This window comes from Ostrea edulis, chromosome 1 (genome assembly GCF_947568905.1).
Source record: "Ostrea edulis chromosome 1, xbOstEdul1.1, whole genome shotgun sequence".
In the NCBI taxonomy this organism is placed as follows: Eukaryota; Metazoa; Mollusca; class Bivalvia; order Ostreida; family Ostreidae; genus Ostrea; species Ostrea edulis.
In genome coordinates this window covers 48,797,755-48,815,522 of record NC_079164.1, presented here as the reverse complement: position 1 = coordinate 48,815,522, position 17,768 = coordinate 48,797,755, and positions in this window count along the sequence as shown.

Here is a 17,768-nt window from a genome sequence, read left to right as displayed (position 1 = left end):
CTCGTGCGCACGACATAATATCTCGTGCGCACGACATAATATCTCGTGCGCACGACATAATATCTCGTGCGCACGACTTATTATATCGTGCGCACGACATAATATCTCGTGCGCACGACATAATATCTCGTGCGCACGACTTATTAACTGTTGATTCATGCAAAAATCGGGAAAGGGGGGGGGGGGCACTTTACTACTTCTTCAGCATCATATGTATGGCGTTTCCTAATTATAATAACTTTACAGGGGTTCATGTTTTCCAGGGGGATCCAAGGTCATTTTTTAGTTATTTTACTATGTACATTTGATAACTTCGCAAATTCCAGGGGGGGGGGGGGGGGGTCCGGACCCCCGACCCCCCCCCCCCCCCCCCCCCCTCTAGATCCGCACATGGCCTGAATCATTCAAATGGGTTTTTTTCTTTTTTTATTTGGGAGGTTTTTTTTAATGCATACAGTGTAGGACTTGTCTAATACACCATTTATATGCGGATTCAGGAATTACTGAGGAGGGCATGCTTTGTACACGGACACAATAGATATGTCGAAGTTCAAATTTTATTAGAATACAAATTGGATGTTTGTGAATGCTAAGATATTAATGGTAGGTACATCGACAGGGATGTTAGGACAACGAATAATACAAAGAAATACAAAGAAAAATAAATATTTTTCATTCATAATTTCTGGCGTTTTGGGCAATAATTTCTTAATTAATCGCTTTTTTCTTTGTAAGATAACAACTAAGATAATCCCCCTCTTCGTAAATTTATGGAAAATACCAAGAAAATTATGTAAATAATGCTAATCTTATGAGTGTTCTGTAGAAGCAATGACGATAGGATGTACCAAGAAGTTAAAAAAAAAAAAAAAAAAGCGGTTTCGAAAGATGATGACAATATGGGAGCGATGTTTACATAGTGAAGTCTTAATATGATTGAATGGCGTACATGTAATAATGGAATATTATAATACATCTGTAAAATGTGAAAATAGCTTAAGTTTTCACGTTTTGCATATAGTTTACAATGTATTTTTTAGTTTATATATGTAGACTTTGTAGCATCTCTTTCGAAAAAGCGAAAATGACTCCTGATTTTTTTTTTTAACTACACACACACTTTGCTGATTTTCATCAATGATTTTCGTATTTCTCGCGAGGACTTCTTTCACAGTTGGATTAATAACCCGTTGATCTTTTTTAACATGTGACATTTTTTTTATTCAAGAAATTGGGCCTATCCCAAGAGACCTCCACCTTCTGGATCCAACAATGATCATTGCATATCTGGAAGTCGTCCGACTGAGGGGAGCTATTCCAATCTAATTGCTAGTACCTTTCTCTCTGTGATTGTCCATTTCATATTTTCGATTTCACCTACATAACCGTTAGACCAGTCAGTTTCGATCTAATTTGGTACATGCAATTTGTCCTCAGTAACTAAACATTAATACTTTCTTTATAACAGTATGCTAGTGCTCTTATGCATTTGCATGCATAGGCGTAGCTTGGGTTCGAATATAGCCCCCCCCCCCCCCCCCCCCCCCGAAGCTATCGACATTTTAACAACGTAAAAGGTTGCCTCAATGGAAGCTACGCCACTGGCATGTTTACATACGGGTTTTCCCCATCCATTGTGTGAGACAGAGAGTGTGTGTGTGTGTGTGTGCGAGGGTGTGTGTGTGTGTTAAAAACTGCGCTGAATATGGTGTATATGAACAAGGTAATTATTCTTGTGTTGTATACTTTCAATTTATAATACGGTCACAAGAGGAAATTACATCATCGTTATGTGGAAACTTTACAGCCACATACAATTTAAGTAGAAACAGTGAGAAATGACCAGTGACCCAGGAGCAGGATTGGCCAATAATGGCTTATAAAAATTGATTACAAGTTATTGGTATTTATTGAAATCGTTTGAATTGGGTAAGCATTGTATATAACCTATAAAAACCTTCTTTGGAAACCCACGGGCAGTCTCGCACACGTGAGCCAACACATTGAACTTTTCTCATTTTAATGAATTATCCACTAGTGAGAAAGTGAAACTTGGTATGAAAACGAAGATCATGTTATGAAAAAAAGCAGTTGTTTAAGACAAATCCGTAAGAATTAACACGATTGGAGAAATTTCCTTCACAAAAGTGTGAAGAAGCCAATCGGATTAGGGCATAAATTAATCATAAGAACAAAAAAAATTTAATGAGTTGGTCCACGGTCAGTAAGCATGTGCGAGACTGCCCTACGGATAGCGGCAAGATGAAACCTTGCATCGCCTTTTATCTATTCTTCAATTTGAAGCCCTATGACAAGTTATTAATTTCACTTCCTTTCATATTTCTTTTTTTTTTTTATACTAGTATCTCTTGATATCGATAAAAATCTCATAAACATGTATGATATCAGTCTGCAATTATCCATAACGCACTATCTATCAATCACTTAAACAATTTTATTGATACATTGGCTGATTTAATTCTATATCAGTACAACAACCTCCACAGTTTTTCTTTTAGTTTTCCATACAGTTCCCGGCCAGATGAAGCACAGTCTGGCATTTGCCAGCCATTTTCTTCCATCAGAATGCGACAAATACTATCGAAATCCGGATCATTTGTATTTAAATTAGGGTGGTTAAAAGTACACTCATTTTTGCATGCATTTAAAAAATCGATCATTAGACAGACACAAATAATCCCTGGTGCCGTAATCTTCTGGTGACGTGTACATTATAACTGGACGTCCATGGAGTACGTGCTCGTTTCTTGACCTTCGAATCGGATGCAAATTTCAAAGAAGCTGGATGTCGTTCAATTCCTTCTGATAAAAACACATAAGAATACGAGATAATAAGTCGTGCGCACGAGATAATAAGTTGTGTGTACGAGATAATAAGTTGTGTGCACGAGATATTATGTCGTGCGCACGAGATATTATGTCGTGCGCACGAGATAATAAGTCGTGCACACGAGATAATAAGTCGTGCGCACGAGATATTATGTCGTGCGCACGAGTTTTGTGTCCTAAATGTACCACCGTAGGAATGGGAGTGGTGACATGAATTAAAATTGCAATATATCCGCTAATACTTGATATATTTTTATTCGGTAAAGTTTCCGCACATCTGTGAAACCAGAGCTATCAGAATATATAAAAATATTTGAAATAAATTGACGAGGTATATTTGAAAACCTTGCCGAGCTCGAAAAAATACTAATCTAAACTAATGAAATAGACTCGTTTAACTGGCAATATCTCATAAAATACTTTGAGTATCTTAATCGGTAAAGTTTCCACATATCTACAGATCAATACCGTTTAGAAATATAAAACTGTTGGATATATCTTATCAATAAAAAGAAGAAAATCCTGCCGGAATGAGGAAATGTTTAGCTAAATTAACTGTTGAAAATAACGTACATTACATTTGTTGACGACCTGAAAGCATACGGTACATGTAGTAACAATAAAAAATACGTAGTTGTTTTGAACATATTTTATTGTACATACATGATATACAAAAGGATCAGAAACAAGTTCAAATAACTTACGAGTTCCTCTCCTTAAAAAATATAACAATATAATATTGTAGAAAATTAATGTACAAAAAATATAAACTGAACATCAATTGAATCTTTTGGTTTCATGAATAAACGACTGAACATAAGAAAAAATACACTTGTTTAACTCAGAAGATAAAGCATTATTACCCCAAAGTAGAAGGTGGACATCCATAATAACTAGATCATTTAACCTCAGCAAGCTATTCATTAATTTATATCTAGCATTTGAATATTTACTGCAAATAAAGAAGAAATGATACGCAGTTACTTTATTTCCTACAGAAACTTGTCAATGCCCAGCTACTGGTACTTGTTTTCATATTTTAGCCGCGCGGTTAAAAATGGGGGATAATATTTCCGATACTAAAAAAAGTTGTTAATTTGAAACAATTATCCAAAAATAATTTAAAACGTAACGGAAAAAAATCTGGTACGAAAAAACCGCGACCTAGCGATTATTATAAGGAAGTAACACTTGTAGAAAAAAATTCACATGTCTGATGGTTGTAAAGAATGGATTTGTTCGGAACATGACCGTAAACGAAAGACTTGTTGATTTTGTTTTATTTTTATATGGTAATTATCTCCAAGTATCGGTCCCTGTACACCTTACTTTTCATACCTTTGAGTTATCCTGGCCTATCATTTTACCGAAAAATTGGCCCATATTTTCCCATTCCGGCAGGGTTTTCATCCATATATTAAGGAAAAAACTTATCAAACTATATATAATCTGATAGCTGTAGTATCACAGATGAATGGAAACTTTCCCGAATGAAAAAACATTTAAATATAAAACAGATATTGTAGTTTACACGAGAAGGACTACTCAGATTTCTTGTTAAAATTTGCACACCTTTTTTTCATTCCAGCAGGATTTTCCTATGTCTATCTGTAATATATCCCCAAAAGTTTTACATCTTCTAAACGGTATGGATCTGTAGATGGATGGAAACTTTGCGGAATGAAAATACTCAAAATATTTCAGTTAAACGAGTTTATTCCATCAGTTTAGATTAGTATTTTTTCGAGCTCGGTCCATTCCGGCAAGGTTTTTAAATATACCTCGTTAATTCATTTCAAATATTTTTATATATTCTAATAGCCCTGGTTTCACAGATGTGCGGAAACTTTATCGAATAAAAATATATCAAGTATTAGCGGAGGTATTGCGATTTTAATTCGTACTCCCATTCCGGCTTTTGCACCTTACCCTTGGGTTACCGTATTCCGAATCACTCGTGTTTCGCGAACTTAAGCATTATGCAAAATGCTGACTCTGCAGCTTCCAAATTGGACTACCGAAATGGAGAGGGTGGAGCCTCATGTCAACGATTGTCAACGATGTTACTTCTGGCACGAATTTCAATACCTACATGTATCTTATTGTCATTTCAATCTCTCTGGAATGTGTAGGAATGGTCAACTATTACCTGTAATATTGTCACTGACCAAAAATTGAATTCAATGTACATTGCTCTAGCCTATATTATATATTTCAGTAATAATACCAATATTTTAAATTTATTTCAAACACTTTTTAACCTCAAAGCAGGTACATGAATTTTGGTGTTGAATGATTATTGTCTTGCAAGACAAGAATTCATCCTTATGAAAGGTGAAGATAACAAATAGTAATATATATTTCTTAACACCAAAAGCGGTTCAATGTCCTGAGAATTTATTGAACGCTAACTTCACATTGCGTAAAGTGTGTGCGCCAGAAACATTCCGAGTATGAGCGTTCAATATTGACTTTACCGTAACGACGTAAACAAGCCAAAATGGCAGACGACGGTCCTCCAAAAATGACAGAGCCGATATTTGATATCGTAATTCAGTATTTATTGTGCTAAAACAATATTAATTTTATTTACTTTAACAAAATGTTTACTGCACATAAATCATGTTATTATATGATTGAATAATTCCTAGCTCTCTAATTGGCTGAGATCCAACAATGTAGAAATCATACTACGTTATGTTTACCTGCACGTGACCTTCCAGGCGAACATTATAGGGTTATTGAACTTATATCGGTGAATATTGGCACGAGTTGGCTGTGAAAATGCACGAGCTTGCGAGTGCATTTTGACAGCCAACGAGTGCCAATATTCACCTATATAAGTTCAATAACCCTTTTATTATATAGCTAAAGTATTTGGTTGTTAAGTTATATCCATTTTCACTCAAACTACTCCAAAATAGACGAGAATTCATCAATATTGCCAGTGTGCAATAACAGCATGCATTTCTTAACTGTTCAATATTTAACCCGTCATTAATGCATGAAGCAAACTGATTTTGTAAATGGGGACATCATAATTTATGTACAGTAAAACATAATGCTTAAGTAAATATCAAATACCGGCTCTGTCAAATTCGGAGGACCGTCGTCTGCCATTTTTGCTTGTTTACGTCGTTACGGTAAGGTCAATATTGAACGCTCATACTCGGAATGTTCCGGGCGCATACAATTTACGCAATGTAAAGTTAGCGTTCAATAAATTCTCAGGATATTGAACGCTAACATTCTCTAGATTTTACGCAGATTTTATATTAGACTATTTATTAGTTATATAATAAAATGAATTATTTTTTCCACATAGGACCAAAAATAGGTCGGGAACTTCCAATTGCGAATATTTGTCAGTTGTTTCCCCTATTTCAAACATAGGTGGCGCAAGACTCGTTTACGTCCTTGTTAACTTCCGGTGTACATAAGATTTATGAGAGATTGTAAGGTTTTTGTTGTGCAAATAGGGAGCGGGGATAGAATTCCCGAGATATGAAGCTTTTAAAAAATTCAATTGGTTCATTGTCATCATATGTGACAGCGACAACGATCGTTTTAAGTTCCACTCAGCGCCGTGCGCTATAAACTTCGGTCTTCAGTTCAGTCCGACTTCACAGATATCAGATGACGACTTTGTTGCAGAAAGTATTTACGGGGGGGGGGGGGGGGGGGGGGGGTTAAACATTTCCTCTGTAGATCGTAATATTCTGCATGAATGTTTTATGCTGAAATTGTATCAATCCTTAGTGATACAGTCATCAATGATCTTATAATTCTATGACTCTCAACCCCCCCCCCCCCCTTCTAGATTAGATCTATAATCGAACAGGGGAAATTTGAGTCATCAATATATAAACGAAGTATGGTACAAAAATATATTACAGATGCCATTTAAAAATTAATTTTAGAGTTAACCAAGGTTTTCAAAATATGAATGAACGCGAATGCTAACAGCACCCCCCCCCCCACCCACCCACCCCCCTCCGCCGTCACTCGGTACGATGACGCGACTGTAATGGAGGGGTGGCTATAATCAGACTGTAACTGTAAGGCAGTGAATATTCCTAGGTCTTGTTTTCGTTTTTGATGACTGGATTGTAAATTAATTTCATCACTTTACCTTCATTGTTAATTTTGTTACAATTCAAAACGTGTTGTAAAATATTGTTTGAATTTCAGGGAAAACGAGTCTGGATTCTTCAATATAGTCAATACGTATGAAATTAATCAAAATATGGGATGAAATTGTAAAACTTTCATAACTTATCAAAGTTTGCATTATCATAGTTATGTTGTTATGTCATGTTTATCAACTGACCCACGGAAGTACAGTCCAATACGTCAAAGAAACGAATACCAGTTTTAATTTTAAACTGTTGGCGCAAACCAGAAGAAAAATGCATCTCAAGAGATTAAGATATTTCTGAATTTTTTAGAAATAAAATTTGAATCATATCTACTTTTATCAAAATTAAATGCAAATTAATAAAGCTATAAATTTATCCAAGTGAAGTAAATACAAATTTCACTGTCATATATACAATGTTGTGTTCATAATAAAAGCCACACATAGACCTATTGTTCATTGTGGTTTTTATTTTAAAAAATCATTGCATTACGTTTTTCAATAAGCACTTGTAACTTTGATTTCAATCTGAAGTATGAACATCCAAATTGACCTTCAAATTGAAAAGTGTACAACATTTGTTAAGTGATGTATTTTAGTATTAAATCATTCATATCATGAACTGTCATGGTACATACATGTATAAACGTGATAAATCCTTATACGTGAAAGTAAACACGGGTCAAATTATGTAGGCCTACATCAGTTTCCTGCAACACCATGGACAAACGTCATTTGGATACAACCATTCCTATACGCAGGATACAGTCGTGCTTTTCACGCAGAGTACAACCAACTCATAGTATATCAATCATAATATATGGATGGAGACGTGAATTTAGAAGTTGAAAGAAAGCTTGAACTTCCGTCTTAAACTTGCAATCCAAGTTGTAATATTCAATTAAAATGTAGAAACTCGAAATTTTGAATCATTATTGTACACCTAGCATATGGGGTAGTAAAATTTATTTAACCTGCCAATTTTTATGCTCTCGCTTGCCCTATGGACTAATAAAAAAGTTAATCGCAAGGACTGTTTACCTACCGTAACGTCATCACGTAAGTGATATAAGTTAAAACACGTAAATAAACTGTTAACTGTGAAGTTAAGGTGTATGATATATGTACTCTGATACATATACATGTGTCTTCTCTATCGTGAATTTTCATTTCATAAAGAGAAGTTATACATATACATTCATTATTACTACACATTTTAACAGCTTGATAATAGAAATTCAGAGATATATGGATATATTTAATAACTGATATTCTTAATCCTCGATCGCGAGAGAGAGAGAGAGAGAGGGGGGGGGGGTCCGCATCTTATTGTTTTAAACATATGCAATTCAACAACTTATAAAGAATTATGATGTATTGTATATTTTATATTCAACCTACTACTACTGTTAATTCTACTGTTTAAGCATGTAAACTTAATCACGAAGTAGTTTATAATGAAAAACGTTAAATGTGTATTGAATGTCTTTATTTAATCGATGTGACAGAGAAAATTCGGTTGCAGTTGAAACTCTCAACGTGCTTTCCTTTCCGCCCAGAGAGTCTTGCAATGCGTTTTCTAAGTTCGTCTCTAAACGCAGTGAGGTCCTACGAACCGTAATCCGTCGTCGTTACTAAATATTCAAAAACTCTCTAATCTAAACGTGTCCTTCCGACGCTCTCTTAAATCTGAGGTTAGAAACGCCTTGGACGTTAACGGATCGTGCGCCACCTGTAATCAAGGGCGAGTAATTTGGAGTTTTATTTGCCATTTGACGCGATCGATTATACTTATTTTTGCTGTCCAATGAAATTCCGCGTTTCTCACTGGGTTCGGCTAAGATTTCAGCAGACAATTCTAGAAAAATGGCGAGCTTTGCTTGAAGGTTTTTTTAAAATCATATAATAAAACAATTATTGTTGTTTTTGAGGTCAATACGATGATTTAGCCACCTTCGAAGTACAATATTCACCTCGCCCTTCGGGCTCGGTGAATATTGTACTCCTCAGGTGTATAAATCATCGTATTGACCTCAAAAACAGTAATAATTGTATATTATTATCCTTCAGAATAATACAGTCAATTTCATTGGTCGAGGGCTGGTCACGTGAAGGGAGACAATTCGTGATGGCTCTCTCATGTGCAGGGTGACAACTGTGTTGTCTCCCTCTAGAAGATACACAAGCGAGAAAGTTCTATTAAATTAATTGAAAATATGCAGGATCGTTAATCATTAACTTCAGCGTCAACATTAACAGTCAAAAATAACAATTGAGAAAAGAAATATTTCATTCTAATGCAATATTGCATCTCACTTGATGTTTACGTTTGACGTTATGTTTTTGCGTCATTCTACTGTGACGTCACAATTTAAGGCTTTCTCTCGTTTAACTTTCACAAACCCTGATGTTTTGCTTTCATTAGCATATATATCTAATAAATGTAGGACATTGAGTGTAAAACAAAATAATGTATATAGTTGAGGGTAACATTTATTTCACCCCTCGAAAACTATTGGTTTATCAGAATTTTCTGCAGAAAACGTTATTACGAATTTGTTGACATTTTAAATAAAAAGATACATGGTACAAGTCAATAAATGTGTGATAGTTTTTTTAACGTTTAGATTCTTTAGGCTAATAAAACTATTATGGACTGTTTAACAGGGAGACATCAGAAATTATCAGGTCTGAGTAGGGTTATCACCCTCGGGCGCATAGGCGCCCTCGGGTGATAACCCTACTAAGACCTGATAATTTGTGATGTCTCCCAGCTAAACAGTCCATAATTGTATATTGTCCCCATTCACAAAATCAGTTTGTTCCATGCATCAATGACGGGTTTAATATTGAACATCAGTTAAGAAATGCATGATGGTATTGCACTTTCAATACCAATATTGATGAATTCTCGTCTATTTTGGAGTATTTTGAGTGAAAAGGGATATGATTTAACAACTAAATACTTTAGCTATATAATAAAAGGGTTATTGAACTTATATTGGTGAATATTGGCACGAGAATTCAACTCGTGCCAATATTCACCAATATAGGTTCAATAACCCTATATTACTAGTCACATATTCCTTTGCCATTAAGATATTTAATTTGAAAATGGTTGCCATCACTTTTACAGCTAATACCCCTTTTATGATAGTCATAATGGATCGTATAGCATAATACACACGTGCATCTGCATCAAAATATTCATATAGTTTTTAAAGCAAATGAAAATAACAAATAATTGTCATTAAGAAAATGGTTCTTTTGCAACTTTTTATAATTCTTATCAAATTTACATATACTGGGACAAAAAGTATGTACATGTATACCATTACATGTAATTTCCTCTTTTTACATGTAAGAGGGGGATCTAAATTTTCCGTCCTCTTATATTTTGCTTTGGAACTTTTATGTGTCTAATTATAAATGATTAATTAAATATTTGCCAGGATTTGAAATGTATTAGCTCACGTGTCACACCCTGTCTGACCCCAGATGCTGTTTCTGTTTAACTCCATCTGTGTGTTATCTTAATAATACCCCTCTGACGACATATATGGGTAATTAACTTGTTATTTTGCCATCTCTCTTTTCCGTTATAACACCCCTGAATTACCTATATAATTTACTATTCCACTTTGCAAAAATATTTTTTTTGAACACAATAGATGAGTCGCGTTTAACAAGGAAAACGTGCTTTATATGACTGTTATGTCGTAGAAGATTTTCTTAAAGAAGTCATATGCTGATGTAGTCAATCTAATTAAAATTAGAGGTTAGATCCGCTCACATACTTGCTACTGTGTAGCGAATATATGAGCGGATCTAACATCTAATTTTAATTAGATTGTGATGTAGTCAAAGTTAAATTTTGATTTATAAAAATGAAATCAAGAAAGTAAATTTGTAATGGTTTTAGAAACAAAATATGAATGAGCTACAGGCCCTCGACGTTCTCAATATCTATAGTTAAAAAAATAGCTTCCTATAAACAAGAGCTATTGAATATTTTGTTTATAGGAAGACATCTTTTTAATGTAGATATTTAAAACACCCAGTGCCTGGAATGAGCGGAGTAGAGTGAAATCTGTCTTTGATAGTCACAGTTTTAGTTTAAACTTTATTTCATATGAATAAGTCAACTTATATATACAAAATAAGTAATATGCACACAGGATTCGGAAAAAAGTTGTAAAAACGTATATATTAATCCGTTTCCTTGAATTAACTGTGAATGGTAAATGTACATTTCCCCTTGTTGCATGACAAAGGTGAAAATGAAAAAGTAAAGAAAAAAGAAAGAAAAACTTTAACAAGTAAATGAATAAACATTTGAAGAGATGTAATAACATAAATTCATAAACTACATATTAACGATATAAATATATAGATGTACAGCATACATGTATGTGTCAGAAAGAATTGAAAATACAATAACTTCCAAACAAGAAATTCCACCACTTTACAAATAAAAACGAAACTCGATAAGATTAAGTTACAAATCTTTTGAATGCGGTAATAAAATTATGTACATGTTTAGAAATATTTTTATTATAGGAGAAATTCTTAGATAAGTCTCCACGTAAAAGGATATTTACAGTTACAGGTCTGATTGGATCATGAATTTTTTCTTACATCTTTGAAGAGAGGACATTCAAGTAAACAGTGCGTTGTTGTTTCGATTTTTGCACAGGCACAATGTGGATTATCTATTATGTGCTTCGCGAATAGATGAGATTTAAGAGTACTACAGTTGAGTCTAAGTCGTGTGTGTAGTATCTGTTCGTTGCGTTTGCCAAATAGAAAATGTTTAGGGATTTTATAAGTGTTTGTGCTAAACACGCGTTTTAAATTTGAAATTGAAGGATTCTCTTGTACGCTTGGTGGAAGATCGTTCCAAAGCTCTGTAGTGGACGGAAGAAACGATTGTGGACAATGGTTTGTGTTGAACTTTGGTTGAATAATACAGTGTAATCGTCTAGTTGGATATTGGTGTGTTTCATTAATTCTAAGAGGGATTAAAGACGATAAATAATTTGGGGTGCTCCCGTGTACCATAGTATGGGATTTGATTATTTTATGCCGTATGATTTTGTCATCTTTTGTGCAAAGTATCCCAACCAACCTCTAGACTTACAAATTTTGTCGCACCTGTAACTATACGAGCTGCCTCTGTGTTATTTTTTTTTTAAATCGAGTTTATCAGATAAGCCCAGTGGCGTAGCTTCCATTGAGGCAACCGAGGCAGCTGCCTCGGTAAAAAAAACAACCCACCTTTTACGTTGTTAAAATGTCGATAGCTTCTGCCTCGGTAATATTCGAACCCAAGCTACGCCTATGAAGTCCCGTGGTATGTTGTCCCAAACAACGTCAGCATACTCAATAACTGGCATTGCAAGTTAAAAGTATACTTTCTATCCAATAAAAATTTCAATCTTCTGAGAATGTGTAGCCTAGATGACGTTTTCCCTAGGACTATATTAAGATGAAATTACTGTTGTTGGAAAAATGCAATCCTAAATGATTCAGGTGTGATACTTCAGTTACTTTTTGTCCATTTAAGTAAAGGTCGGGATGTGGAATTCGATTCCGTTTGTTGCTGATTATCAAACTTTCAGTTTTCTGAGGATTGAATGTAACTAACCATTGTTTAGACCAATTATGTATTTTGTCAAGGACTCAAGGTCACTGTTTAGTGCCAAGCTTGCAATTACCGGGTTTTTCAACAATAATGTATAAGGTATTATCATCCGCGAACAATTGAATAATGGAAAACAATATCGTTTATGTATACAAGGAACAACGGCGGACCTAGTGTTGAGCCCTGGGGAACGCCAACAACAAAATTATTTATTCTCAAATAAATACAACATGTGTATTGTAGAGAAGTAATTCGTAATATATATTACAATATTGTACATAGCATGCCAGCCACAATATTACACTAGTATGATGCTGATGAGTTTATCACAACTCTTTGTTTGCGACCATGAAGATAATTTTCAAACCAATAGTACAATTTACCTCCTATCCCAGCTTGGCGTAGTTTGAAAAGTAGACCCTTATGCCAAACCCTATCAAATGCTTTGCTAATGTCGCAAAACACGGCGCGCACCTCTTTCCCTGGTCTACAGATATCATTGGATATGTCTAGTAATTCATTAATTGTTGAGTCACCAGAAACAAAACCTGATTGATTGATAAAAAAAACCCAGTTTTGGTAAAGGGTTACCTGCTCCTTTTAAATACATGTATCTATTTAGTCTGAATTTAGTATCAAAAGCATTAAAGAAGATGCTATTGAAATGTTTTACACATAACCACTATATACCAAGTATGGTCCCACCCTGTAGTCAGATCCTCTATTCCCAAGATCATGAGATTTACAATTTTGGTAAAGACCTTCCTGCTCTACCTGACCATGCAATTGATTTTTCTTACAGATGTGAGGTTGTAGAGAAGGAAGATTTTTGAAAAATTGTGAAGTTTTGGCAGTGTTTATTGTAATGGTAGTTATCGGAAGTTAAAAGTGCTCAATTGTTAAAGCACGGTGGACTTTGACGAAATACAATAGAAATGAATGTAAACTTTCAAGCCTATCATTCACAACAACTATATATCTAATAAATAACTTAAATGTACTACTGTGCTCTAGTTTAAGCAAGGCAGAAAAGAACGAACAAACAACTGAACAAAAAAGAAAAATACATCAATATTAATTACATATACAAGATAGCAAGTACCAAGTCAAAACACACCAACATACCCGGTAATAATAAAGAGCTAGGAAACACTTCACACCCCTGTCCAGACACACCAACATACCCGGTAATAATAAAGAGCTAGGAAACACTTCACACCCCTGTCCGGACACACCAACATACCCGGTAATAATAAAGAGCTAGGAAACACTTCACACCCCTGTCCGGACACACCAACATACCCGGTAATAATAAAGAGCTAGGAAACACTTCACACCCCTGTCCGGACACACCAACATACCCGGTAATAATAAAGAGCTAGGAAACACTTCACACCCCTGTCCAGACATCATTTAGATGTACATAAGTATGCATCTTTATGACTCGTACTACAAAAGTCAGTGCATAATTACCGGTAGCAATCAATTTAACATGACAGTAGAGTTATTTCTTTTTTGTAATTAATAATTTGGTTGATTTCAATTCAAAATCAGGTTGGACCCCAGAGAGAATGTGAATCCAAACATGCCAGAGAAAGGCATATACTTTAGGACGTTGATTTTAAGATGTTCATTTTACAAGTGCAAAAATAACTTTAAAAGTGAATGCAGCTTATCAACAAGAGTGGAAAGAACTCATTTGTAAACATGAAAGTTGTGCAGTTCCTGTTACAACTACAAGGGGATATACCAACAACATTCAAAAGCATATACTGTAAATTTCTTAATTACATGTAATTTAAAAGTGCATATGGCACACTAAAACAGAACTATTATTTACATATATCTTATTTGAATCCTCTACTAGTTTCATAAAAACATGAATGATAATACATAATAATGTAACTTCAAAACTTGTTTAATAAAAGAGACTAACTTAGATGTATATGTACATGGGTCGCACCCCCTCCCCCCCCTCCCCCCTCCCCCCTCCCCCCTTGTTTGTAAAAGAGCATATATCCTTATCAGCGCATTCAGAAGGGGCATATACAATTTTTAACTATAAATGATATGATCACATGTAAATAAGTTATGATTAGATATGTACATTGCATTTATATACAGAAATGTTATAATTAATATAAACATTTCTTATAACCTCAACTTACATAGTAGGTAATATATATGGCGCTAACACTCTAATCTCTTTTAAAAGATAAGATTGTACTACATGTATTTATGTGAAGCTTAGGGCCGCAATGGTAAGCGCGCCTCCAACTTCCGGTGTAGGGGAAGTAACTGCAAAAACGTAGGCCATCATGCTTTGTCAGCTATTGGTATTGATTAAAAGGTACATGTATATTCTATTATTTGGCACCTCTTCTCTTCATTGTTGTAATTATCTCATGTTTGTCTAGTTTGAACCCAGAATTAGAAATAAAGTATTCTACCCTGTTATATATACTGCTGCTGAATATCATAATTTAGCCTAGATAATTATAGATTTCGTAGCCCTCTGGACTAGTGATACTTTTAGATAATATTCAGATGACCGTTAAGGTCTATGGGCCTCTTGTTTGATGTTATCATGCATGAAAACAAATCACTAGGAATTTCAAAAATCCCACCAATGTGCCTTGTGAGTTCAGTCAATTTCAACATGTTTTCAGAATCTTTATATATTCGAAACTTTATACCAGTATTGTGACAACTCGATCCCTAGTTAGCCGAGTTGCAACGAAGTTGAACTCGGCTATTGGTTTGGCGGGCGGACGGTTGGGCGTCAACAATTGGTTTCCGGATGATAACTCGAAAAGTTTACAATCTAATCAAATGAAACTTTGATATATTGTTGGGTACCAGGTAAGGAAGAACCCTATTGATTTTGGAGAAAAATGGTCAAAGGTCAAGGTCACAGTGACCGAATATAGAATGAAAATTTCAGAAATATTTGGTTTCCGAATGATAACTGATAAAGTTTAAATCCGAATCAAATGATACTTAAAGATATTGTTAACTACCAGGTAAAGAAGACCCCTATTGATTTTGGAGAAAACAGGTCAAAGGTCAAGGTCACAGTGACCAAAAATAGATTTAAAATTCCCCCCAAAATTTGGTTTCCGGAGGATAACTCGAAAACTTTTAATTTGAATCAAATGAAACTTGGATATATTGTTGGATACCAGCAAAGCAAGACCCCTATTGATTTTGGAGAAAAAAGGTCAAAGGTCAAGGTCACAGTGACCGAAAATAGATTGAAAACTTCAGACAAATATGGTTTCTGGACAGTAACTCGAAAAGTTTAAAACTGAAATTAGTTCTTCACAATTATAAATATGCCACATCATTCCTGACTTTACAATGTATCCTATGCAACTCGGCTTATGCACCCCTGGGTGCATATATTGATTTTTTTCTTTTTGCTATGGCAGTTTAAAAGGTATTTAAGTTTTGGTTTAAACTATATTTATTAAATGAAGCATTACATGAAACATACAAACAGATGCAAAATTAACAGGATTCCGAAACAAGTGCTAGCACTTATATAAATCCGTCTCCTATTTTACATTAATAAATCAGAACCGTGTTATGGTTATGGCACTAACATACATATGCGATTCGTCATTTACATGTACATACAAAATAATGATAAAACAATGGTGATGATAATGTGTGATGGGGTTGTGTGAATATTTCAACATACAGTATTTAGAACATATACAAAAGGCAAATATTAGAATGCAAGCGAAAGTATTGCTGATATATCAGGTTTTATAGGGTACAGCAAATCTTTTACTTTGTGCAATAAATTTATGTACTGATTGAAATATAGTTATGTTTTCAGATACTGATAAGTGTGAATTTCCAAAAAGCAGAGTATTTGTGTTAATGTTACACAATTGTGTTAGATTTAAAAGATACCTGGCCTTGAGTTGATGGTACAATGGGCATTATAAGAGATAATGTTTGCTGTCTTCTACTTCACCACATAAGCATAAAGGACTGTCGACAATATTTTTTGTGAATAAATGATACTTTAATGAACTGGAATTCATTCGTAGACGTGCATGTAAAATCTGAGCTTGTCGTGAACCTGTGAGAAAGTATTGGGGAGGGGATTTAATATTTATGTTCAAATGCCTTTTGAGATTTGATATTGAGGGGTTGTTTTTCACATCGTCAGGAAGACTATTCCACAGAGAGATACTACTGGGCAGAAATGAATTTTTGTATTGCGTGGTTTTACATTTGGTTTGTAAAATATTGTCAGCTTGTCTTGTGTTATGCGAGTGAGATTCATATATTTTAGGAGGAACAAGATTACATAAGTACTCGGGAACTAGGCCGTGGACCATTTTGTGAAATTGGATAATTTTATGTTTTTTCCTTCTTCTTTCAAGTGGTTCCCAACCCAATTCTTTGTAAAGATTAAGTATATTTGTAAGTTTTGTACCCCCACTTATGATTCTGGCTGCTTCTTGATTAAGATGTTCGATTTTATGACCAAGTTCAGTAGAAATATTATCCCATATTACCTCAGCATATTCAAGAATAGGTCTGATAAAAGAAAAAGAAAACTTCTCTAATGATTTGCTATCTAATATATGACCAATTTTCCGTAGCATATTTAATCTAACAGAAGTTTTGGAGAGAACTGTATGAACATGAAATGACGATGACCAATTTTGGGAAAATGTAAAGCCTAGATGCTTATGACATTCAACATTTTTTATGACACAATTGTTAAAGAACAAATCCGGGTGAGTAGTTTGTGTACGTTTGTTGCTTATTATTAATGATTCTGTTTTAGAGGGATTGAAATTAACGAGCCATTTCCTAGACCACAAATGAATCTTTTGAAGATCGCAGTTAAGGGTATCACTAGCTCTTTGCGGGTTTTAAGTTTTATTTAAGTTTTAATATGACGGGTTTTAAGTTTTTATTTAAGTTTTAATATGACTTTAGAGCGAAAATGAATGATGTGAAAAGAAACCTGATTGTACTAAAACTAATGCGACGAAAGGACAACAAAACTTCAAGAGGATTAGAAAAAAAGAAATGTCTGTAGAGAATGTGTAACTGCTAACATTCGATAAGGAAGGGATATTTTTTCGGAATCTGTGTAGCAAATTCACT